Source organism: Malaclemys terrapin, chromosome 1, assembly GCF_027887155.1.
Source record: "Malaclemys terrapin pileata isolate rMalTer1 chromosome 1, rMalTer1.hap1, whole genome shotgun sequence".
Classification (NCBI taxonomy): domain Eukaryota; kingdom Metazoa; phylum Chordata; order Testudines; family Emydidae; genus Malaclemys; species Malaclemys terrapin.
This window is the reverse complement of record NC_071505.1, coordinates 267,895,933-267,922,983: the sequence shown is the minus strand read 5'-3', so window position 1 is coordinate 267,922,983 and position 27,051 is coordinate 267,895,933. Positions and strand designations below refer to the sequence as shown.

At 44.9% G+C, this 27,051-nt stretch overlaps 1 long non-coding RNA gene across 1 annotated transcript; it reads right to left on the bottom strand.

Moving 5' to 3' along the window:
* Positions 1-76: 76 nt before the first annotated feature.
* LOC128833502 (uncharacterized) lies at positions 77-26,545 on the bottom strand. The gene is made up of 3 exons (XR_008444321.1): positions 26,436-26,545; positions 23,655-23,743; positions 77-207 (listed from the first exon to the last, which is right to left on the bottom strand). It is a non-coding gene; the product is annotated as an uncharacterized LOC128833502 (long non-coding RNA).
* Between the last annotated feature and the right edge of the window lie 506 nt (positions 26,546-27,051).

The window sequence follows — 27,051 nt, the reverse complement described above, 5'->3', positions numbered from 1 at the left end:
TAGAGTTTTTAGGGGGGAAAAAACCAATAATATTGCATAAATATTGTACCGATGGCCAGACTACTGCCCCATAACATTCGGTGGCTTCTATAATTTTTATCTCATGGCCAGCAAAATGAAAACCTTCCCAGGGTCTGTTAGTTACAACAGCAGGAGAAAAACGCCTTCTCATGATTTCTGCAACTGTCTGTTCATCTTCATTATTACCTGGAAGTAAAATGATAAAGATCATATAAGTTAAAGAATGTTGTAACAAAATTGTGACATGAGAAGCAGAATTGACTGATCATGAAGATACGGGTTTACACAGACAGGCAGCTCTCTAGCTTCCAATCTGGCTTATGCCTGATAGTGGAAATGCCTTTTACAATAAATTGTTTGGTATGATACGGTCCTACTCTCTGTGGTAATACTACTACTAACAACAACCTCAACATAGGAGGAGTCTCCTGGAATATAATTCAAAACTATTTATACAGATCACATAATGCATCTCTTCTCCTTGTTGCTGATGCAGCTGCATACAGAAAATATAAAGAAAACAGTGAGAAAAGTGACAGTAGCTTATTAATTTAAACACCACAATAGGAAGTATTTTCAATTGCTGCTGTTATGCTCTTTACTCACACATAGTTTTGTTTGTGTATTTTTCATTTATTATTTCCTATGCCTTTTTATGGGTTCTAAGAGTGCTATTCTCTTTGACAATGTACAAAAAGAGTCAAAATACCAACCTGAATCAACAAGGAATACTTGTGGCACCTTAGAGACTAAAATTTATTTGAGCATAAGCTTGCATGTGCTAAAACCCACTTATAGACTCAGACTTTAAGGTCAGAAGGGACCATTATGATCATCTAGTCTGACCTCCTGCACAACACAGGCCACAGAATCTCACCCACCCACTCCTGTAAAAACCCCTAACCTATACCTGAGATATTGAAGTCCTCAAATCGTGGTTTAAAAGCCTCAAGATGCAGAGAATCCTCCAGCAAGTGACCCGTGCCCCACACTGCAGAGGAAGGCGAAAAACCTCCAGGGCCAATCTGCCCTGGAGGAAAATTCCTTCCCGACCCCAAATATGGCAATCAGTTAAACCCTGAGCATGTGGGCAAGACTCACCAGCCAGCATCCAGGAAAGAATTCTCTGTAGTAACTCAGATCCCACCCCATCTAACATCCCATCACAGACCATTGGGCATATTTACCTGCTAATAATCAAAGATCAATTAATTGCCAAAATTAGGCTATCCCATCATACCATCCCCTCCATAAACGTCTCAAGCTTAGTCTTGAAGCCAGCTATGTCTTTTGCCCCCACTACTCCCCTTGGAAGGCTGTTCATATGCTCAAATAAATTTTGTTAGTCTTTGGCCTGGTCTACACTATGAGTTTAATTCGAATTTAGCAGCGTTAAACCCTGCACCCGTCCACACAACGAAGCCATTTCTTTCGAAATAAAGGGCTCTTAAAATCGATTTCTGTACTCCTCCCCGACGAGCGGAGTAGCGCCAAAATCAATATTGTCATTTCAAATTAGGGTTAGTGTGGCCGCAATTCGATGGTATTCGCCTCCGGGAGCTATCCCACAGTGCACCATTGTGAATAATCTGGACAGCAATCTGAACTCGGATGCACTGGCCAGGTAGACAGGAAAAGCCCCACGAACATTTGAATTTAATTTCCTGTTTGCCCAGCACAGGAGAGCATAGGTGACCACAGAGAGCTCATCAGCACAGGTAACCATCCAGGCTGATAATCAAAAAAGAGCACCAACATGGACCGTACGGGAGGTACTGGATCTGATCGCTATATGGGGAGAGGATTCAGTGCTAGCAGAACTTTGTTCAAAAAGACGAAATGAAAAAATCTCCAAGGGCATGATGGAGAGAGGCCACAATGGGGACTCAGAGCAGTGCCTCGTGAAAAGTCAAGGAGCTCAGACAAGCCTATCAGAAAACAAAGGAGGCAAACGGTCGCTCCGGGTCACAGCCGCAGACATGCCGCTTCTACGCTGAGCTGCTTGCAATTCTAGGGGGGGCCGCCACCACTACCCAACCTCTGACCGTCGATTCCGAGGTGGGGGTAATCTCATCAGCCACACCTGAGGATTCTGCGGACGGGGAAGGAGAGGAGGAGGAGGAGGACGAGCTTGCGGAGAGCACACAGCACTCCGTTCTCCCCAACAGCCAGGATCTTTTTCTAAGCCTGACTGAAGTACCCTCCCAAGCCAGTACCCAAGACCATGACCCCATGGAAGGGACCTCAGGTGAGTTTACCTTTTAAAATATAAAACATGGTTTAAAAGCAAGTGCTTTTTAATGATTAATTTGCCCTGAGGACTTGGGATGCATTCGCGGCCAGTACAACTACTGGAAAAGTCTGTTAACGTGTCTGGGGATGGAGCGGAAATCCTCCGGGGACATCTCCATGAAGCTCTCCTGGAGGTACTCCAAAAGCCTTTGCAGAAGGTTTCTGAGCAGTGCAGCCTTATTCTGTCCTCCTTGGTAGGACACTTGACCACGCCATGCTAGTAGCAAGTAATCTGGTATCATTGCATAACAAAGCCTGGCAACGTATGGTCCCGGTGTTTGCTGGCATTCAAGCAACATCCATTCTTTATCTCGCTGTGTAATCCTTAGGAGAGCAATATCGCTCATGGTAACCTGGTTGAAATACGGGAATTTAATTAAGGGGACAAAGGTGGCCGTTCCTACTGGGCTGTTTGCCTGTGGCTGAAAAGAAATCCTTCCCTGCAGTTAGTCAAGCGCAGGGGCGGGGAATTGGTGCTGAGCTTTTCGCCTTTGGCTAGCAGTGATCTTCTCCGATACCAGCCACGCGGTGGGGAGAGGGGTAAAGTGCTCATCCCAGAGAATTGGATCGGGGGGGTTAGTTTGTTTTCTGCTGCTGAAGGTTAACAGGAAAACCGCAGCACTCAACAGGCTTTGCTTGGTATGTGGGAAAGGAGGGCACAGAAGCCGAAAGACAATGGCTTACCATGGCCGCATGCAAGCTGAATTCTGTTGCCCGGACCTGCGTATGTGATCTCTAACACCAAAGCCACAGGCACTCAATATTAAGATGGAAAATGCGACCTTGTACTGAAATCACATGTGCTATGTAATGTGAATAGTGTTGTTCACCGTGAAAGAGTATAAGCATTGTTCTGTAAAATGTATCTTTTTAAAAACTTCTCTCCTTTTTTCCCTCCCTCCAGCAGCTGCAAAATTTTTCAAGCCTCCCTCCTCCGTCCCGAAGGCTATCTCAGATAAGGCGTTGGAGAAAGAAGACGCGAGACGAGATGTTCTCGGAAATAATGGAATACACCCGCAGTGAAAGAGCTCATTTGAATGAGTGGAAGGACACGGTATCTAAGTACGGGAAAGATGCCAGTGAACGTGAGGTCATGAGGGACACTCAAGATGAGAGGTGGCAGGCTGCAATGCTGGGGCTGCTGCGTGATCAAACGGACATGCTCCAGCATCTGGTGGAGCTTCAGGAACGGCAGCAGCATCACAGAGTGCTGCTGCAGCCACTGTATAACCTCCCTCCCCCATCACCATGTTCCATAGCCTCCTCACCCAGACGTGTAAGAACGCGGGGGGGGGGGGGGGGAGGCTCCATGCACCCTCCCACTCCACCCCAGTGGACAGCCCAACCAAAAGGCTGTCATTATATTGAATTTTTTCAGTGGCCTTTTACTTCCCTCCTATCCTCCTCCCAAACCTCACCCGGGTTACCTTCTCCGTTCTCTCCCTATGTTTATAATCAATTAATAAAGAATACATGATTTTTAAACGATAGTGAGTTTATTTCCTTTAAAAGCAAGCTGTGATTTAAGGGGGGAGGGTGACTTGCTTACAGGGAATGAGTCAATCAAGGGGGCGGGTTTTCAACAAACAGAACTTTCACACCGTAGCCTGGCCAGTCATGAAACTGGTTTTCAAAACTTCTCTGATGCGCAGCGCTTCCTGGTGTGATCTTCTAATCACCCTGGTGTCTGGCTGCACATAATCAGCAGCCAGGCGATTTGCCTCAGCCTCCCACCCCGCCATAAAGGTCTCCCCCTTACTCTCACAGAGATTGTGGCACACAGCAAGCAGCAATAACAATGGGGATATTGGTTTGGCTGAGGTCTGACCGAGTCAGTAACGAGTGCCAGCGACCTTTTAAACGGCCAAATGCACATTCTACTACCATTCTGCACTTGCTCAGCCTGTAGTTGAACAGCTCCTGACTCCTGTCCAGGCTGCCTGTTTATGGCTTCTTGAGCCATGGCATTAAGGGGTAGGCTGGGTCCCCAAGGATAACTATAGGCATTTCAACATCCCCAATGGTTATTTTCTGGTCCGGGAAGTAAGTCCCTTGCTGCAGCCCTTTAAACAGAGTAGTGTTCCTGAAGACGCGAGCGTCGTGAACCCTTCCCAGCCAGCCAACGTTGATGTTGGTGAAACGTCCCCTGTGATCCACAAGTGCTTGCAGCACCATTGAAAAGTACCCCTTGTGGTTTATGTACTGGGTACCCTGGTGCTCCGGTGCCAAGATAGGGCTATGGGTTCCATCTATCGCCCCACAGTTAGGGAATCCCATTGCAGCAAAGCCATCCACTATGACCTGCACATTTCCCAGAGTCACTACCTTTCGTAGCAGCAGCTCAGTGATTGCTTTGGCTACTTGCATCCCAGCAGCCCCCCAGTAGATTTGCCCACTCCAAATTGATTCCCGACTGACCGGTAGCTTTCTGGCGTTGCAAGTTTCCACAGGGCTATCGCCACTCACTTCTCAACTGTGAGGGCTGCTCTCATCTTGGTATTCTGGCACTTCAGGGCAGGGGAAAGCAAGTCACAAAGTTCCATGAAAGTGCCCTTATGCATGCGAATGTTTCACAGCCACTGGGAATCGTCCCACACCTACAATACTATGCAGTCCTACCAGTCTGTGCTTGTTTCCCGGGCCCAGAATCGGCGTTCCACGGCTATAACCTGCCCCATTAACAGCATGATCTCCAAAGCACTGGGGCCCACGGTTTGATAGAATTCCATGTCCATGTCCTCATCAATCTTGCCACTGCGCTGCCGTAGCCTACTCCTCGCCGCCTGGTTTTGCATGTTCTGGTTCAGCATAAACTGCACGATAATGCGCGAGGTGTTTACAACGTTCATGACTGCTGTCTTGAGCTGAGCGGGCTCCATGCTTGCCATGGTATGGCGGCTGCACTGTTCACCCAGAAAAAAGGTGTGAAACAGTTGTCTGAGGTTGCTTTCCTGGAGAGGGGGGAGGATGTACCCAGAACTACCTGCGACAATGTTTTTGGCTCCATCAGGCATTGGGATCTCAACCCAGAATTCCAATGGGCGGAGGAGACTGCAAGAACTATGGGATAGCTATCCACAGTGCAACGCTCCGGAAATCGACGCCAGCCCCGGTACATGGACGCACACTGCCGAATTAATGTGCTTAGTGTGGCCACATACATTCGACTTTACACAATCTGTTTCCAAAATTCAAATTATATAAATTCGGATTAATCCCGTAGTGTAGACATACCTTTTAAAGGTGCCACAAGTACTCCTCGTTCTTTTTGCTGATACAGACTAACATGGCTACCACTCTGCAACTTTAATCAATCAGTCACTGAACATGTGAAACAAAAACCTTAGCAACACACATTATGACAGCTAAGAGAAGAAAGCACTGCTATTGGCAGGTAAGCATATCCATGCAGCCCACGGTACCCTTGTACATAGATCTTTTCCGGTTGGCTAGATCACCCAAACGTCTTCCTTGTTGCTGTGTGAAGAACATTTAGGACAGCTAACACAATCACAGACTACACTGCCATTTTTGTTTAGTAGAACAGAAAATTAACCTCAGTTATGTCATCATCACACAGTCTTCTGCGGTGGAGTTATGAAGCAATAGCATGTTTTAATTATATATATGTATATATACAATTTAATAGGTATATGTATATACATACTGTCACATGACTTGCATTATAATCACAATATCATGCACAATTGATTTAAATATAACCATCATAAAAGGCACAGGAGTTAGCAACATTTTCTACACTGAACTATGGACACAGGTTTCAAAATGGGCTCTTCTGGAAGATTGGAGCTTCTTGGTTAACTAGTGAAGGGCTAGTTATATAACAGTGTAACAGATTATTAAACCTTGCACAGGGAGGCAGAGCTCTTTTCAATCATTCTAATGTCAAATTAGGTGACTTATTAGCTCAAAACCTGGAGTAAAAACAGGCTTGAGTTTCCTTCTGAAGAAGAAGGAACCAGGGGCAGAGACAGAGGAGTCCTGCAGAAAAATAGATAGATAGATATAGAAAAAAAAACAGTTGAGTTCAGAAGGAAACTTGTGCTAAAGTTTATTGTTTTTTAAGTTAACAATAAAGGAAATCCCTGGAAAGGGGCAAATTAGACCTATGTTGAGTCTGCATACTTAGTATTCCTACCACTTCTAAACAATCTGTTTAAAAGTAGATACACTCTGGCAACTGTCCAATTTGAACTAAACCCCACACACTTTAAATAACAGTAGATTGTTTAAATCAGGAAGCAGTAACCTTAAAATTGAATAGAGTACCATCCCTCAATTACTAAGACATGTTAGATATACTGTAAGACAGGGGTGGACAAACTACGACCCATGGGCCACATCCGGCCCACCAAACCTTTTGATCTGGCCCTCAGCTCCCACCAGGGAGCGAGGTCGGGGGCTCTCATAAAGGAGACAGCATGACCCCGCTCCAGCTCTGACGTAGTATGCAGAGGCGTGGCCAGGCAGCTCTGCACACTGCCCCTTTTGCAGGCACCACTCCCACAACTCCCATTGGCCATGGTTCCCGCCCAATGGGAGCTGCATGGGCAGCGCTTGCGGACCGGCCAGCACGCAGAGCTGCCTGGCCATGCCTCCACTTAGGAGCTGGACTGGGGACATGCTTCTGGGAGCTGCTTGCGGTAAGCGCTGCCCAGAGCCTGCACCCCAAGCCCCACCCCCCCACACACCCCAATCCACTGTCACAGCCCTGATCCCCCTCCCACCCTCCGAACTCCTCAATCCCAGCCCAGAGCCCCCTCTTGTACCTCAAACCACTCATCCCCAGCCCCACCTCAGAGCCAACATCCCCAGCCAGAGCCCCCCTCCTCCCCCAACAGTCTGCCCCATCCCTGATTCCCCCTCTCAACCCATTGGTCCCAGCCAGACCCTCCTCCTGCACTCCAAATCCCTCATTCCCAGCCCCACCCCAAAGCCCACATCCCCAGCCAGAGCCCTCACCGCCTCCCACACTCCAATCCCCTGCCCCAGCTCAGAGCCCCCTCCTCCATCCTGAACGCCTCATTTCTGGCCCCACCCCAGAGCCTGCACCCCCAGCCAGAGCCCTCACCCCTACCCCCAATTTCATGAGCATTCATGGCCCGCAATACAATTTCCATACCACGATGTGGCCCTCAGGCCAAAAAGTTTGCCCACCCCTGCTGTAAGAGATAAGATGAATTCATGCAGTTTCTTTCCTCAATAAATTCTTAGCTAAGTAAGAGTCCCCTCATTACCAGATAATTTGCTGCAAGGCCTGATCATCTGTTATATTGGAGTAGTGAAGGAGTTGGTATAGTAATCAGGTGCCCACTCCAGTTTTGCTTGCAATCAATGAATTCTCCCCAATAAGTAGTGTGACAGACCCAGACCAGTGGGGTACAGGAGTCTGGTAGAGTGCAAATATACTGGTCACTGGATGAGTAGTTTTCTGTTCCCTGAGTGACCAGAGCAGGGGCTGCACTAGAGTAATCAGGAACCTGCTAGAACCAGTTAAGGCAGGCAGGTTAATTAGGACACCTGCAGCCAATTAAGAAGCAGCAGCTAGAATCAATTAAGGCAGGCTAATCAGGACACCTGGGTTTTAAAAGGAGCTCACTTCAGTTTATGGTGGGAGTGTGAGGAGCTGGGAGCAAGAGGTGCAAGGAGCTGAGAGGGAGAGGGAAACGGAGAGGGAAAGGGAAAGGGAAAGGGTGTGCTGCTGGAGGACTGAGGAGCACAAGTGTTATCAGACACCAGGAGGAAGGTCCTGTGGTGAGAATAAAGAAGGTGTTTGGAGGAGGCCATGGGGAAGTAGCCCAGGGAGTTGTAGCTGTCATGCAGCTGTTACAGGAGGCACTATAGGCAGCTGCAGTCCACAGGGCCCTGGGCTGGAACCCGGAGTAGAGGGCAGGCCCGGGTTCCCCCCAAACCTCCCAATTGACCTGGACTGTGGGTTCTTCCAGAGGGGAAGGTCTCTGGGCTGTTCCCCAACCCACATGGTGAATCTCTGAGGCAAGAAAATCCGCCAATAAGCACAGGACCCACCAAGATAGAGGAGGAACTTTGTCACAGTAGTTAATACTTTGCACTTATAGATTATCTTTATCCAGAAGATCATAAAGTGCTTTAAATTCATGAATTAATTAAAATTCATATCCTTTTGTGAGTTAGGACACGGACATGTCACCTACTACTGAAAAGCAGCAATTTTTGGGAAGGAACATGACATCATTCAGCAGCACATAAAGTGGAGGAAAAGAAGTGACGACAATTAAATTGAAACTGCAGGAGGAATGTGAATAAGCAAAAGTTAAGTATCCAAGTTGACATGTGACCAAGACAATGGGATTAAATGCCTCTCCTATACAGAATCTGTAATGATTATCAGCAATCAGATAGCAGTTTTATGTCATCCATGAGGCACATATATAGCAGCCAAGCATTTCTCCGTATACTTTGCTGATAGACTGGTACAGCACTGATTCAGATGCAAGAGTGCCACCTACTGAGTCACCAACATCACTTCCTCAGGAAAAAGTCCATAATCCCTTCCAAGTATTGACCTGACCTAACCTTACTTAACTTTCAATGTCTGATGTGGCAGACAGCAATCTTATTTACCCTGAAGCCATATCATCTTCTGCTGTGTCATCAATGACTTAGATATTGGCATAGAAAGTATGCTTATTACGTTTGCAGATGATACCAAACTGAGAGGGATTGCAACTGCTTTGGAGGACAGGGTCATAATTCAAAATGATCTGGACAAATTGGAGAAATGGTCAGAGGTAAACAGGATGAAGTTTAATAAAGACAAATGCAAAGTGCTCCACTTAGGAAGGAACAATCAGTTTCACACATACAGAATGGGAAGAGACTGTCTAGGAAGGAGTATGGCAGAAAGGGATCTAGGAGTTATAGTGGACCACAAGCTAAATATGAGAGTCAGTGAGATGCTGTTGCAAAAAAAGAGTAGGTTAGATAAATGTCTATCAGGGATGGTCTAGACAGTATTTAGTCCTGCCATGAGGGCAGGGGACTGAACTTGATGACCTCTCAAGGTCCCTTCCAGTCCTAGAATCTATGAATAACCCTCTCAGCTGAATAGACCTTTTCCAGCTGACATGAATACAGAAACCCAAGACTTCCAATTTGCAACGTAGGATGTGACCTGACAAGGTTCAGTGCTGCAACAACATATTCAACCTGCTACAGAAGCTACATACTCTCTCACCCACAGAGTTAATTCAAGCCCTGTACTTGTAAATATCACATATCAGTCCGTGCAGCTCTGGAACTACAAGCAGTTCCTCCAAGCATTACAATCTTAGGTCATCTTAGGTTTGTAGAGCATGGCATGAATACCTAGACAAACTGGTTTGTATGGCATCCTGGTGACATAGCACTTGCCCCAGAGAAAATGGCCATTTCAAATGAAAATATACAAGTATATAGACACTTGAGGCTCTCCGTAGAACCCCAGTTTCTAATAGTTATATTTAGAGATGAGCCAATTCAACACACGGATTCAACTTTGAATGTCAGAGCCCTAAACAATACCACAAAAGCCCTATGATAGAGGGACCTAAATTTTCAAAAGCAACTAGCAACTTTGGGTGCCCAATCTGAGCTATTTTAAATGGGCCTGATGTTCAGAAAGTGCTGAGAATCCATCCTTTGAAAATCAGGCTCCTTCCCTTTCAAGTATCTCAAATTGTCCTAAAAATGGAGGCACCGAAAGTCACAATTCAGGTGAAGATAATACCTTTATTTAGCTGTATTTAAGTATTATTTCATAATACACTTGCTCCATTTTATATTCTAAGCATGTTAATGTCTTTTGTGGTTCTCTCGGACTCAATTTGATGGCAATGTTGCCCTTAAACTACTGAAGGATGAATGCTACCGATATATGCTATAGCAGTGCTGCAGCAACAATTTAGAAAGTTCAGGCTGAGATGGGATTTTCATTCCAAGTTACTATTTTCTTTTCATAAACTTATTTTGGGGGCTGAAATTTATCAATGTTGAGATGCAGCCAAGCAGCAACGTGCACATGTGGAAAGTTTCTTATAAATTTATATGTCCATTTTTGAGTTATCACAGTGGGAAAGAGTATTTTTCAGATGTCAAGAAATTTGGGTTTGGATAACTCAAAAGCAGGTTTCCTTAAATTTCCAACTTTGCATATGTGGAAACCTTAGAATGGTTTTTTGTTTTGGCTTGTCTGAAGAATTTTGGTTTGAAATAACATTTTAGAGGTTTGAAATTAATGGATTGCATTAGCAAGCAATAATGCTTTCATCTTCAAGCAATTGTGTAATTTACTCTTTATTTTCACTTTCAATAATAGTTACACTCCCAATTCTAAAAGGTGGGGGGAGGGAAAAAGCACAAGGAAGCATTTAGTAACAGTCAGGGGTAAACCTCAAATGATATTGTTCATTTTATATACACATTTTTCAGATGTTATTTATAGACCAGTGGTTCCCAAACTGGAGTTCGTGAATCCTTGGGGGTTCACGAAATGTTACAGGGGGTTCTCGGGGAAAAAATTCCCTAATGGCGGACAGAGCTGTCCCTAGGGATCCCAGGCAGCATGGGGCCAGCAGCCCAGAGCCCCGGGGACTTCCAAGAGCTAAGCAGATCAAAGCAAGCAGATGTATCACACTGAGGAGATTTAAACTTCAAGACTCCTTATAAGAAATGGAAAGGGAGGTGGATATTTTTTTGCTGTTTTTAAAATTAAATAGGCTGTTAGTATTGTTTTTTAAATTATTATGAAGAACAAGTTTAAGCTTTGTTGTAATGTGCATTGTTTGCCTGGACTGCTCAAGACCTGAATGTTGTGTAGGAGGAACTCTGAGTTGGCTTCTTAAATACCTTCATGCTGTTTCACATCTGATACTCCTTGATGAAACCTAGGAGCTTTGTCTTATAAGAGGCTTAATCAAAGTGATACAAGCTACAAAAGTGAGAGCTTGGAAGAGTGTTGCCATTTTCATAATGTAATAAAATACTGTAATGATAAGTAATACATAGTGTGTAATAAGCATGTCATAAAAACAAATTTTATAATTCCAAGATCACTGCTTTTATACTTTATCCTCAGGTAAGGGAGAAAATCCCTGGAAATATTCATTTTTGGGAAGGGGTTCATGAGACTTGACATTTTAGTGAAAGGGGTTCACAGGTTGTTAAAGTTTGGGAACCACTGTTATAGACCAAAAAGATTCAAATTATCAGAGGGTCTCTATTTCCATCCAGATTAGGGCCCAATCCTAAGAGGAGTGGAGTGGAGTACCCACAAGTCCCATTGAGATATTAGCACCTTTCAGGATAAAAGGTGTGATCTTGCAACCCTTACTCTTGTGAAAAATCCCTCTGAAGCTAATGACCACTACGGGACTCCTTACACATGCAAAGGCTGCAAGACTGGGGCCCAGAGTCCCACAACCTTTGTGCCTGTTTCACTTTATCTGCTTGTCTTTACCTAGTTCTATGGGTCCTTGAGAAACAAAAGCGGGAATCCTCAATTATTCATGCCCTTGTCACCTCTCAGCTGGACTGCAGCAATGCAATACACCTGGGCATGAAGCCTTCAGTACTTCAGAAACTAACTGATCCAGAATGCCACAGCTCATCTCTTCAGAAACACAGGCTACCATGAACTCTTCAAACCTGTCCTCAGCTCTTCACACTGATTTCCAGTAGAACACTGAATCAAGTTCAAGGTCTCAGTCCTTATCTTCAAGGTGCTCCACAGCCTGGGGCCAAGGTATCTAAAAATGCCTAACGCTCCAGAATGAGGACCATAGTCTGCAACTTCACCCCTCAGGTACAACAGACCTCTCTACCATAAATGGAAAGTTCATCCATGCAGGAGACAGAACTTCCTGAAGGGCTTGTCAAAGCCTGTGGAACGTATTCCCCCAGGAACCCAGGACCATCACAAACCTCATCACCTGCTCTAAGTGCAAGGCACATCTCTTTGACTTGCCTTCTCTAACAAGCACATAACGCGCGTGCGTGTGTGTGTGTGTATATATACACATTACACACAAGAAGATACATTAAAAGAATATGCTGTGGACTGAATGAGGCAGAGGTCCTGTCAAAAAAAACGGTAAGTGTTCATGTAATTAAAGACTATCATAATGCATGTGCACAAGGGGCCCAAATCAGGGTTCCACGGGCAACCTTAATTGTGGCATTTCCTGACTTTTGCGTACTTGACTTGAAAACCTTAAAAACATTAACGTATTTTTTGTGTGTAATTTCCCAGGTTTTTTAAAAAAGCAAACAAAAAAAAAATCACACAGCATATTGACACCCACATAGATCATTGGCAACATTAGAACTTTTAGATCCAACTTCATAGACCTCTGCCACTTGGCTAGCAGAAGTAACTGATACAAGTAGCAGGTTGTTATCCCCCATGTGGACCAGCACTAGAAGGAGGATGAGGGAGCAGCAGGGGAATGCTTAAACTCTGGGATTTTTGGTTCCACTCCAGGCTCTTGAGGGGGAATGTACTTTAGTGGCCAGAGTCTTTTGCTCATTTCTCTCAAGTTTGACCCCTTCCATCTCTGTCCACCAGTCCTCTCTCTACTTCAACACTGGCTCCTCATCCCATCCCATTCGCCTTGCCTAGTTGGTCTCAGACTCCACTCCTCAGGTTTCTGATCCCAGTCCCAGTAATTCCTAGTCTCACCATTCCAGACTCCCCATCCATCAGCCCCACCTATAATTTTAAAAAATTCCAAAACAAACACTCCACTGCACATACCCCTCTCACCCAGGGAGAAGAGGATAGAAATAATGTGACAGATGATAGTTACGCTGCTTAATGCACTTCTGGAAGGTGCTCAGATGATATTACTGGGATGAACGTAGTACAAGAACCTAGATAGAACAGAACATTAACTATGCCCTTGACAGATTTGAAAGAGCCCTCAGGAAGAGCCTTGCAGATTACTTAAATATAGCAACTGTTAGATGACCTAGCAGTGATTATCAGAGGGTGTAGAACACTAAATCCTTCCACTCCGCTTAACACATACCGAGAGTAATGTGCTACTGTCCAAGAATATGAAACAAAATATTTTTCCAGAGAATAAATTTACCTAGAGACTATTTGACTAATGTTCTTTGGCTTTATCCTTTAGAGGGCTTGCAGCTAAGCCAGTACTATTGCTATTAATATCTGCAAAGGGGGAGAGGGAGGGTATGTCTGGAAATATATAATCAAATGCATCTGTGTTAATTTTGAAGACAAGACACTGAAATACAGTAATTGCAGTGCATTTATTTCTAGGTGTGTGACTTTATTTGCCAAGAAAATCAATTAGATACCCTATGTCAATGTAATATAATGCTTGAAACTTTATACACATGTGCAAAAACCACCACCAGAATGCTGCATTCCTCCTCCCCGCCCCCCCCAACTTCATATAAATGAACATCCACATTTAGAAAAGAACAAAAATCTTAATTTTACGAGTCAACTCCGTAATAAAAAACAGTACATTTTACCCAAGTGAATGAATGTACTTTGATGCAATCAGTCCTGATTAAATCTGAAGAAATTTATTAGGAAATGCCTGACACCTGCTTACTTTTCTGAATTAATTGCTATGATACAAAGGCCTGGTCTACACTATGAGTTTAATTCGAATTTAGCAGCGTTAAATTGAATTAACCCTGCACCTGTCCACACAACGAAGCCATTTCTTTCTAAATAAAGGGCTCTTAAAAACGATTTCTGTACTCCTCCCCGACGAGCGGAGTAGCGTTGAAATCGATATTGTCATTTCGAATTAGGGTTAGTGTGGCTGCAATTTGATGGTATTGGCCTCCGGGAGCTATCCCACAGAGCACCATTGTGACCGCTCTGGATAGCAATCTGAACTCAGATGCACTAGCCAGGTAGACAGGAAAAGCCTCACGAACATTTGAATTTCATTTCCTGTTTGCCCAGCACAGGAGAGCACAGGTGACCAGAGAGAGCTCATCAGCACAGGTAACCATGCAGGCCGATAATCGAAAAAGATCACCAGCATGGACCGTACGGGAGGTACTGGATCTGATCGCTATATGGGGAGAGGATTCAGTGCTAGCAGAACTTCGTTCGAAAAGACGAAATGCCAAAACTTTTGAAAAAATCTCCAAGGGCATGATGGAGAGAGGCCACAATAGGGACTCAGAGCAGTGCCGTGTGAAAGTCAAAGAGCTCAGACAAGCCTATCAGAAAACAAAGGAGGCAAACGGTCGCTCCGGGTCACAGCCGCAGACATGTCGCTTCAACGCTGAGCTGCATGTAATTTTAGGGGGGGCCGCCGCCACTACCCCACCTTTGACCGTGGATTCCGAGGCAGGGGTAATCTCATCAGCCACACCTGAGGATTCTGCGGACAGGGAAGAGGAGGAGGAGGAGGAGGAGGAGGAGCTTGCGGAGAGCACACAGCACTCAGTTCTCCCCAACAGCCAGGATCTTTTTCTCAGCCTGACTGAAGTACCCTCCCAAGCCAGTACCCAAGACCATGACCCCGTGGAAGGGACCTCAGGTGAGTTTACCTTTTAAAATATAAAACATGGTTTAAAAGCAAGTGTTTTTTAATGATTAATTTGCCATGAGGACTTGGGATGCATTCGCGGCCAGTACAGCTATTGGAAAAGTCTGTTAACGTGTCTGGGGATGGAGCGGAAATCCTCCAGTGACATCTCCTGGAGGTACTCCAAAAGCCTTTGCAGAACGTTTCTGGGCAGTGCAGCTTTATTCCGTCCTCCATGGTAGGACACTTGACCACGCCATGCTAGTAGCAAGTAATCTGGTATCATTGCATGACAAAGCCTGGCAGCGTGATGGTCCCTGTGTTTGCTGGCATTCAAGCAACATCCTTTCTTTATCTCGCTGTGTAATCCTCAGGAGAGTGATATCGCTCATGGTAACCGGGTTGAAATACGGGAATTTAATTAAGGGGACAGAGATGGCTGAAAAGAAATCCTTCCCTGCAGTTAGCTAAGCGTGGGGGAGGGAATTGGCGCTGAGCTTTTTGCCTTTGGCTAGCAGGGATCTTCCCTGATACCAGCCACGCGGTGGGGGGGAGAGATAAAGCAATCACCCCAGAGAATTGGATGGGGGGGGGGCTAGTTTGTTTTCTGCTGCTGAAGGTTAACAGGAAAACCGCAGCACTCAATGAGCTTTGCTTGGTATGTGGGAAAGGAGGGCACAGAAGCCGAAAGACAATGGCTTACCATGGCCGCATGCAAGCCAAATTCTGTTGCCCGGGCCTGCGACTGTAGTAGCAAAGCCAGAGGCACTCAATATTAAGAGGCAAAATGCGAGCTTGCACAGAAATCGCATGTGCTATGTAATGTGAATAGTGTTGTTCACCGTGAAAGAGTATAAGCATTGTTCTGTAAAATGTATCTTTTTAAAAACTTCTCTCCTTTTTTCCCTCCCTCCAGCAGCTGCAAATTTTTCAAGCCTCCCTCCTCCATCCCTAAGGCTATCTCAGATAAGGCGTCAGAAAAAGAGAACGCGAGACGAGATGTTCGCAGAAATCATGGAATCCACCAGCTGTGAAAGAGCTCATCTAAATGAGTGGAAGAACACGGTTTCAAAGTATAGGAAAGATGCCAGTGAATGTGAGGACAGGAGGGACCAACATGAGGAGAGGAGAGACGCTTGAGATCAGAGGTGGCGGCAGGAAGATCAGAGGAGGCAGGATGCAATGCTCGGGCTGTTGCGTGAGCAAACAGACATGCTCCGGCGTCTGGTGGAGCTTCAGGAACGGCAGCAGCATCACAGACTGCCGCTGCAGCCCCTGTATAACCACCCTCCCTCCTCACCATGTTCCATAGCCTTCTCACCCAGACGTGTAAGAATGCGGGGGGGGGGGAGGCTCCCTGCACCCTCCCATTCCACCCCAGTGGACAGCCCAAGCAAAAGGCTGTCATTATTTTAACCTTTTTTTTTAGTAGCCTTTTCCTTCCCTCCGATCCTCCTCCCAAACCCCACCCGGGCTACCTTCTCAGTTCTCTCCCTCTTTTTATAATCAATTAATAAAGAATACATGATTTTTAGACGATAGTGACTATTTCCTTTGAAAGCAAGCTGTGATCGAAGGGGGAGGGTGGGTTGCCTACAGAGAAGGAGTCAATAAAGGGGGCGGGTTTTCATCATGGAGAAACAAACAGAACTTTCACATGGTAGGCTGGCCAGTCATGAAACTGGTTTTCAAAGCTTCTCTGATGCGCCACGCTTCCTGGTGTGCTCTTCTAATCACCCTGGTGTCTGGTTGCGCATAATCAGCAGCCAGGCGATTTGCCTCAGCCTCCCACCCCTCCATAAAGGTCTCCCCCTTACTCACAGAGATTGTGGAGCACACAGCAAGCAGCAATAACAATGGGGATATTGGTTTGGCTGAGGTCTGACCGAGTCAGTAAAGTGCGCCAGTGACCTTTTAAACGGCCAAATGCACATTCCACCACCATTCTGCACTTGCTCAGCCTGTAGTTGAACAGCTCCTGTCCAGGCTGTCTGTGTATGGCTTCATGACCCATGGCATTAAGGGGTAGGCTGGGTCCCCAAGGATAACTATAGGCATTTCAACATCCCCAACGGTTATTTTCTGGTCCGGGAAGTAAGTCCCTTGCTGCAGCCGTTTAAACAGAGTAGTGTTCCTGAAGACGCAAGCTTCATGAACCCTTCCCGGCCAACCCACATTGATGTTGGTGAAACGTCCCTTGTGATCCACCAGTGCTTGCAGTACCATTGAAAAGTACCCCTTGCGGTTTATGTACTGGGTGCCCTGGTGCTCCAGTGCCAAGATAGATGGAACCCATATACCTATCGCCCCACCACAGTTAGGGAATCCCATTGCAGCAAAGCCATCCACTATGACCTGCACATTTTCTAGAGTCACTACCTTTCGTAGCAGCAGCTCAATGATTGCTTTGGTTACTTTCATGACAGTAGCCCCCACAGTAGATTTGCCCACTCCAAATTGATTCCCAACTGACCGGTAGCTGTCTGGCGTTGCAAGCTTCCACAAGGCTATTGCCACTCGCTTCTCAACTGTGAGGGCTGCTCTCATCCTGGTATTCTGGCGCTTCAGGGCAGGGGAAAGCAAGTCACAAAGTTCCATGAAAGTGCCCTTACGCAAGCGAAAGTTTCGCAGCCACTGGAAATCGTCCCACACCTGCAACACTATGCGGTCCCACCAGTCTGTGCTTGTTTCCTGGGCCCAGAATTGGCGTTCCACGGATAGAACCTGCCCCATCAACCACATGATCTCCAAAGCGCTGGGACCCGCAGTTTGAGAGAAGTCTGTGTCCATGTCCGTGTCCTCATCACTCTCGTCGCCGCGCTGCCTCCTCCTTGCCTCGTTTTTCTGGTTCAGGATAAACTGCACGATAATGCGCAAGGTGTTTACAATGTTCATGACTGCTGTCTTGAGCTGAGCGGGCTCCTTGCTTGCTGTGGTATGGCGTCTGCTGTGTTCAACCAGGAAAAAAGGCGCGAAACAGTTGTCTGCTGTTTCTTTCATGGAAGAAGGGGTGAGGCTGTACCCAGAACCCCCCACGACAATGTTTTCCCCCCCCCCCCCCAATCAGGCACTGGGAGCTCAACCAAGAATTCCAATGGGCGGGGGAGACTGCAGGAACTATGGGATAGGAATGGGATAACTACCCACAGTGCAACGCTCCATAAATCGACGCTAGCCCCAGTACATGGATGCACACCGCCGAATTAATGTGCTTAGTGTGGCCGCATACATTCGACTTTATACAATCTGTTTCCAAAATTCGAATTCTGTAAATTTGGATTAATCCCGTAGTGTAGACATATCCTAAGTTCTGCACAGCACTTGCTCTCTTTTCTTTTGTTATGCTGAACTTTTTGTACGTTGTCATCCCCAATGTATTATTTGTATCACAAACATCTATGGAGCCAAGATTGAGATGCCTCTGTGTTTGGCACTGTACAAACAGAGCAAGAGACAGTCCCTGCCCCAAAGAGTTTACAATCTAAAATGACAACACAGACTCAGGGTTGGGAGGAAGGGATAGAACATCTATGGGCTTCTTTTCCCTGCAGAGTTAACTTGAGTCTTGCTCCTAACTTGAGTTCCATCCACACTTTACAGGAGCCTGGTGGTCCTTTTAACTTCAATTGGCCAGCCAGTCAGGGACATAGGCTACAACATGAGTTAGTACAACTCATCAGCTTCTAATGCAACGACTCTGCGTAGCTCGAGCGGTATGTCATAGTGTGACCACTCATTCAAGATAGGCTAACCCAAAAGGAATTAATTCGATTGTAGATGACTTGAGTCAAGACTGCAGTGAAGACAAGCCCTAAGTAGAGTGAACAATGTGATAATTTGCAAACATTTTTGTACCATAATTTAATTTTGTTTTTTTAATATTTTGGAGTCGGGTTTTGTTTGGAGAGGATTAGCTGAAAAGAGAAATAAGGAAGTAGAGGGGATACCAAGGGAATGGAGCACGAAAACAAGAAGGGAAGGCAGATGGAGTGAGGCTGTAGTAAAGAGATTATTAGAGGCAGGACTGATAGCACTCTAGTATTAAGCTCGCTTGACACTTCCCATTACAAGACCCTATTTTAAGTTGCTTATAGCTTTGCCACACTTTATATGTTTGGACTGAAGTTTTCCATGCTGGATGCCTGCCACAGGCTCACTTTTTTGGAAAATTTCAGCCAAACACGATTCAGCCATTTCTGAGAACAAACCTAGGGAAAAATGTATTTTTCCAATATTAAAAACATCTGGCAACCTTTTCTTTGGAAAGCTTTACAATCTCCGGGTTTGAAGCAGAGACTTGACATTTGGCAGGGGAGTGACTTGCATGACAGGGATGTGTTTGTTACCGTCCCTGTAAAAATCCACCCAAGTTTGGGAATGTTCTAAGCCTTTTAAAAATTGCAGCTTGCGTATGTTCAGTAGACACTCGCTACAGCTCAAAAGCTGAAGTTTCTGCAGATTCTGTCCTCACTGAGCATGCTCAAGCCTCTCAACTCCTAGGGCATGCACCATTCCACAGAGTGACTGAACATGCTCCAGCTCAGGGCTACAGGCAACCGGCTGCTCCAAGCTGGGGAACAGAGCAGGGTGCCCGTCTTCCATGTGCTCTCATTGACCCCCTTGCTGGAACCCATTCAGTATCAATGAGGAAGCCATCTCATTCAAAAGCAGAGGGGACAAAAGATGGACTGAAGACACTGGGGGAAGAGATGGGGGAGCAGATTGGCACAAGGGTCATGGGGGCAGAGACTGGTACTGGTGGCTGGTAAGGGCAGAGACTGCATCTGGGTGGGCAAGAAGACTAGATCCAGGAAGGGAAATGGGGAAGAGACATGGAACCAATAGGTGGGGGAGAACATGAGACTGAATGAGGAGTGGGGGAGAGTAATTGGGGCTGGTAGGGCAAGGAGACTGGGAACCAGTAGGGCAATGGATCTGACAAGCAGTCAGAATATGGGGGAGAACTCGGATGGCTGGACAAAAGGGACTGGGACAAGGATTCAGGGAGACAAGGACTGTGTAGAACGTCTGAATTTTGTTAATGTTATTAATGTGGGTGACTCAGTTTACCCATTTACATTGTATTGCTACCCACTGGGCATGAAGGGGTTAATTTCTCCCCATGGGATATGTGAATGACAGTCAGATGTTATGTTGACAGCAGGTCTGTCTGGGTTGAACCCAAATGGGCCATCAAGAACTGAATGAAATTAAACACATATGAATGGAGTACCCTAGAGAGAAAAATGAAAGACCCAGCAGTCAAACACTGACCAGACGTTAACGCCTGGCAGCCAAGGAAGGAGAAGGTGTGGAACACAGTGGGGCTGCAACTGGGGACAAAAAGACACAGGAGAGGTCAGGTGACTGCGTTAAGAAGAACTGCGCTCAGAGAGACCAGGGAGATAGACACACAGGGTCAGAGTCTAGAGGAGAAGGAGACTGAGGTGGACTACAGGAGACCATGGAAATGTAGACCAGTTGCTCCTGCCACTAAAAACAAAGACTTAAGCTTGACTTTTCCATGCTAATCTAAGATTGTATGTCAGCAGACTAACAAATGCTTGCTCATTTCGAAAATGCTGCCCTGCATTGCTGCAAATACTTACTGGTTACATTGCTCCCTGAATGAGTACAGCTTCTACCAGGAGTCTTAACTCATTTGGCCTCGCTGTAGGGAACATGGCAAGTACAGAGGTACCATACTCCACAAGTTCAGTCTCAGAGTTGTGAGACTTCATGGTTTGCCCTTGTAAAAAGCTGTGCCTGAGGCCTGGAAAATAATAGAGGTAGGCCCACAGAGTCTGTATAAAGGCTGCATTAAACCACCCTGTACATCTAGGACAAAAGACATGGATTAGATGAGGAACCTTGGAGAAAGACTAGGACTGGGAGCCAGTAGGAACAGGGAAAATGGAGTGTGTGGAGTGACTGAAGGCCGGGGACAGAGACAGATAGATTGGGGACTTGGAAAAGGAACTAGGACTGGCTGGGAAGCAGGGCCGGCTCCAGGCACCAGCCCACCAAGCTTGTGCTTGGGGCGGCACCTGGAGGGGGGCGGCGCAGTGCTCCAGCCGCCGGGGAGAGCAGAGCCCCGGCTGGGCTCTCAGGCCTCCCCCCGGCACTCTGGCCGCTGGGGAGAGCGGAGCCGCGGCCGGGCTCTCCGCCCTCCTCCCGGGGCTCCGGCCGCCAGCGGAGCTGCGGCAGGCTCACCGCCCTCCCCCCGGCACTCTGGCCGGTCGGGGAGAGCGGCCTGCAGCCGGGCTCGGTGCCCTCCCCTGCCACACTGGGGGGGAGGGGCGCGGGGGGGCAGCGGGAGGCTTTTTTGCCTGGGGCGGCAAAAAAAGCCAGAGTCGGCCCTGCTGGCAAGGGAGACTAGGTCTGGGAGCCAACAAGGAGTGAAGACAGTCAGTGGGTGGGAGGAAACTGAGATCAGATGAGGAGGCAGGGGGTGACGGCGTGGCAATGCAAGGCGACTAGGATTTAGTGGGCAAGACGACAGATTGATATCAGAAACTTGAGTGAAGACGAACTGTCTACATGAAGAGAATGGGACTGGGATAAGGAGTTAGTGCCAAGGTAAAGACTGGACTGGGACAGGGACAAGTTGAAAGGGTTGGGGCTGAAAGGGTCATGGCTGAAAGGGTCATAGTTTGGGGCAACAGGTAGAAGAGTGTGGCCAGTAGAGCACACTTCCCTTCAGAGCCTGGAATGCAACTGGAGATTCCTGAGTTTTACCATCCCTCTTCTGTCAGAGAAAGGAGGGATAGCTCAGTGGTTTGAGCATTGGCCTGCTAAACCCAGGGTTGTGAGTTCAATCCTTAAGGGGGCTACTTAGGGAGCTGGGGCAAAATCAGTACTTGGTCCTGCTGGTGAAGGCAGGGGGCAGGACTTGATGACCTTTCAAGGTCCATTCCAGTTCTAGGAGATAGAATATCTTTATTTAAATATCAGTGGCAGAGGCCTGTGCAGTTTTTCTAAAGGATCCAAACCAGATGGTTACCCATGTGAGCATAAATCTGATGCCACATGATAGAATTTGGGGTTTGTCTTTTGATACACTGATATCCTTACTAATATGTGTGAACAAAGAAACCATGTGTTACATCTGCCCATCAAGCAGATGGGGTGAAAAGAGATAAGAGATGGATTCAAAAGTGTTACAGGGGATGATAGGAGTGTAATATATGAGCATACACTGGAAGGCTGCCTGGCTCCTCTCTCAAGCCAAGGTCAAGCAACCAGTTAAAACCCAAAGAAAGGCCTGGTCATGTCCAGAGCACCACCTCACTCCTTACCCCTCCCATGGGATACAAAAGAGATGGGACAAAGACCCCAGACTCGTGACCCTCCAAAATGGAACATGACCGTAAGTTGTAAGGGGTGGGACTAGGGGTGTGCACCGCAGGTATATTTGGGCCTGCTAAGGAGGAGGAGGTGGGAATGGGGAACAGGGACACAGGCAAAAGTTCTGTGACGTCAGTGCTAGGAAGGGAGACGTGGGGCAAAGGCTCTGCAGTGTCGGAGCTGGGAACAGAACAGTGGGAAACAGACTCTGCCGGCATGCAGAGCTATGGATATGCTTGCTTGAAACTAACCCCAATAAACATTGCATTGCCTGCACCTCAGACTTCTGGTCTTGTATGTGACAAGAAGCAGGGGAAGGGGTGAAGGGAAAAGCCTCCAACAATTGTGTGTTCCTCTTTTTCTGGTTACCTAACTTGAGACTATGGGGTTTGATTTATAGAAGTGCTGAAAACTCACAGCAGCAACAAATGGCTTAGGCACTGAGCTTTATATGTTCAAAGTGCTATGTAATGGTAGGACCTGATTTTTCACAGTACTTAAGTATCTCAAATTGGGCACCTAAAATTACTGCATACTTTTGACCTCAATCTCCCTGTGGCTCAATTTCTCTTGAGTAAAATGGGGATAATACCACTCCCTGATCTCACGGGACCATGGGGGGGGGGGGAGGAGAGGAGAAGTGTATTGTGAAAATAAATTTGTTAGTGTTTGTGAAACATGTAGATACTGTAGTGATTAATACAATTGAAAAAGCACATGAGGACATTAATAATGGTCTTTAGAGCAGGGTTTGAATATCATGCAATAAAAAAGGCAGGAAACCACACACTAAACAGTGTGGAGAAAGCAAATACTGAATAACTGCTCATTAAGTGCACACAGTCCATTCACTATGACAAACTGTCTTAGCTATAAATTAATATTTTGAAAACTCCTTTCACAGCCAGTACTCAAAAGTTTTGATCTGTTTAAAACCTAAAATCTGCGATTAACCTTCATCTTTAAGGGTCTTTAAAAAAAAAAAAATCACAGGGCCTGCAACCACAAGCTTTGTGGGAGCAAAGCCTGATTCTGCTACTAGTTTTATGTGAAGATCTCTCAGGATTAAGTTGGAGGCAGTCCAGACTGAAATGGAGCTTGTAAGTAATTCATTTTGGCTTATTGACATCCCACATAGAAACTCTACATTAATATCCTGATCTATGGCAACAGCTTCATTCACTGGAACCAGCCAGAGGCACTGCTCTAAACTCTGGTAGGAAGCTGCCAAGGTTTGTGTGAGCTGGCATGGCATAACATTACGAATTTCCACTACAAAACACTGCAATAACACTATTGCATTTTTATGTAAGTGTTAACACAGTTCCTTAAGTGACATGAATGTGAAAATACCTCATGGAAAAACACTTTTTCCTCCTACTTAATAACCTTCTCAAGCATAACAGGAAAATGAAGCAGATAAGAAAAATAAATTACCTTCCTTATATTCTGGTGTCCTTATTAATTCAGCAGATATCAGATGATTACATTGTGATGGTATCATGTCCATTTCATGTGGTACAATACTGGACAGAAAATACACTTATTAAAATATCAAATGGAATATTATTTATTTACATATATACACTGTGTGTGTGTGTGTGTGTGTGTGTGTGTGTGTGTGTGTGTGTGTGTGTGTGTGTGTGTGTAGAGAAAATTTTGTGCATAAAAAGGTGCTGTAAACCAAAATTCTGCTTAGGAAAAATGAATGAGGCAAACAAGCAAACAATGAGGAATACACAGTTAAGATTTGCAGGGAAAATATAAAGGTGGTTTTAAAAAATGAGTTGCTATTACCTAAAAAGGATAAGATGAGGTTTTAAAAATATCATTGGGCAGGCAATACTAGACAAAGTAGGGACCAGTAATGAAATGACACAAATGACTGCAGTGACTCAATTAAATCACATACTGAACTTGTTTCAAATATTTTAAACAGAAAAAAAAAATTAAAATCTAGGGATGAACAATTAGAAAGAAAGGAAGCACTTGTAAAAATTATTATTAAGCAAATAAAGGAATACTTGGACAACCTGGATATATACAAACTTGCTTACCTAGGCAACATGGCCACCTGGGCAATTCAGAAAATTAGCTAATGAATTTATTGAACTATGGAAATTATTTTTGAAAAATCTTAAAGAACTGCGGAGATACTGGCAGGCTGTAGACAAGCAGTACTGTACTGATTTTCAAAAAAGTAAAGAAGAGAGTGCTCCTGGCAATTATAATCCTACAAATAACTTCTATCACTAGTAAAATAATGGAATGCCAAGGGGAACAAAATCACTAAATATCTAAAGGAGTATGGAACCATGGAACAAAGAATAAATTTTCTCAAGCAAATCCGACTTTTTTATTCTCAAAGAAAAAAAAATAGATGAAGGGAATGCAGTTGATAGAAATTTGGGGTATTACTGAAGGATTTAATACTATTTTATTAAATCTTAGTTGAAAATTAATTCAAATAATCTTGGATAGGAACACGGCTGAAAGAAAGGAGGGTGGTGAAACACTGGAATGCGTTACCTAGGGAGGTGGTGGAGTCTCCTTCCTTGGAGGTTTTTAAGGCCCGGCTTGACAAAGCCCTGGCTGGGATGATTTAGCTGGGAATTGGTCCTGCTTTGAGCAGGGGGTTGGACTAGATGACCTCTTGAGGTCCCTTCCAACTCTGATATTCTATGATTCTATGAACATAAAAAGTTCATGAGAAACGTATGGTGGAGGAGAAAAACGTCCAGCTTAGTATCGAAGAGATTGCTGTAAGATCTGGCCTTGCTTAACTTCATTAATTATCGGGAAGGAGGTGTAAACCATATATTAATGAAATTCATACATGATAAGCAGGAAGCAGGAGTTGCAAATGCCATTCCGAACAGAGAAATAATACAAAGAGATTTAGAAAGATTAGAAACATAGGAGGAAAACAACAAAATGAGATTCAACTTTGAAAAATTCAAGCAAACACTTAACTGAAAAAATGACACACACACACACGAACTCGAAACGCATATACTCAATGGAAAATTGTAATGCCCAAAGAGTTTGGAGCGATAGGGAACAAAAAAAAAATTATACAAAAGTTTGCAATAAGGGCAATGCAATTTTGGGCTGCATATACAGAAGCATCGCTGCAAAGAATGAGGTTAATAGTCCCTCTGTGTATGGATTTAGTGCAACTGACCTGAATATTGTGGTCAGTCCTTGACACTTCATTATCAGATGAATATTGATAAATTGGGAGTTCAGAGAAGAGTAATGCAAAAATTATCAGGGGCAGCAAGATTTATGAATAATAGATTAGGAGAACTACAAATGGCTGGAGTGTCTAAAGAATGGTTGTGAGAAGCATATGATAATACTTTATAAATATTTTAATACCAAAGAGGGAGAGGATTAAGTGAGAGGATCTATAAACAGTAGTAAAGAAATAAAATTATGAAAGTGAAAATATAGGCTGAATATCAGGGACAACTTCCTGACAGTAAAATCTATTGGACTGTAGAAGAATTTCCTCAGGGGAGAGGTGGATACCCTTTTGCTTGGGATATTTAAAATTAGACTAGAAAATGTAAAGTAAAAAACATTCCTGCCTTGTTAAGGAGCTGGTGGTGTGTTCAATCTTCAACTTCTGTGATTTTATCCACACAAGAGGTACAGATTTTCCCTACCACCATATTGCTTTACCATTATTAACCCATACAGGGATGACATAAAATAATCAATTAGTAGCTATGGGACAGGTCAGTAAATGTTACACTGATTCTCTACTTCCACAGTGTAGAATGCATAGGTTTTCTTCAGATTGGCAGAGAAATTAATATGATTAAACAGACACTTAGCACTCCGCATGACAGACAGTATTGTTTCACTACACAACCGTTCTAAGCTGGGAAAACATTTCCCTTCATAGCATCCACGCATATTTTCTTCTGAAGGTCATCTCCATAATACACTATTATGTGTACTGAACTAGACAACATCCTGCTAGACTTTGAATGTTAATTCATAGCATGTTTAATGGATTTTATACTCTATTGCTATGATTAACTAAAAGCACTTCAATACTAAACAGTTCAATTTCTAACCTGCACTATTTAATATAAGCAGTGTGAAGTAATTCAGATTACTTAGAATGTATTCTGAAAACTGAGGCAGTAAGAAGAATTTCTATGGTGTCCAGCGTCTAAAAGCTGTGTTTTATATCTATCAACGTACCTGAATCTTTTTTCTTGGCCTTCCAATAAAAGGAGGAGATATAGAAAGATTTATCCACTGGATTTTCCCCTACAATTAGCTCAAATAGTCCCAGATAGAAACGCACTAAAGTTTTGTTACATACTACCAACAATCCCCCACCAGAAGGGGATTTCGTAACAGCAAGAGGTCTATATCCAGAAGGCATTAATAAATCCTGACAGCTGCAGCTTGAACACAAAGTGGTAACATAGTGCTGTGTTTCCCAGAGAACTTGGTACTCTTACATAAGGGAGGAGGAGATTTCATAACAGCAAGAGATCTGGACAAATTCACAAAAATAGCATTTACTAAGGCTGTCATGATCTATGTCATTAAAAAAAAAATTAAAAGGGTGGTGGTGGGGCGAAATCATTCAAAAGCCAAATATTCTTCCAAACATTCAGGGTCACATTTAAAGCAGAGGTCTGTTTGTGAAATGCATGTACAACTGCATGTCTAAATTTGAGTGCACAATTACTACAACTGTAAAAACTGAACACCTGAGAGATTTGTACACTCACATGTTCAATTTGCAAGAGGCAAAATGTAGGCACATAATTGTACATCTTTGTACATAAATTTCAAATTCAGAAGA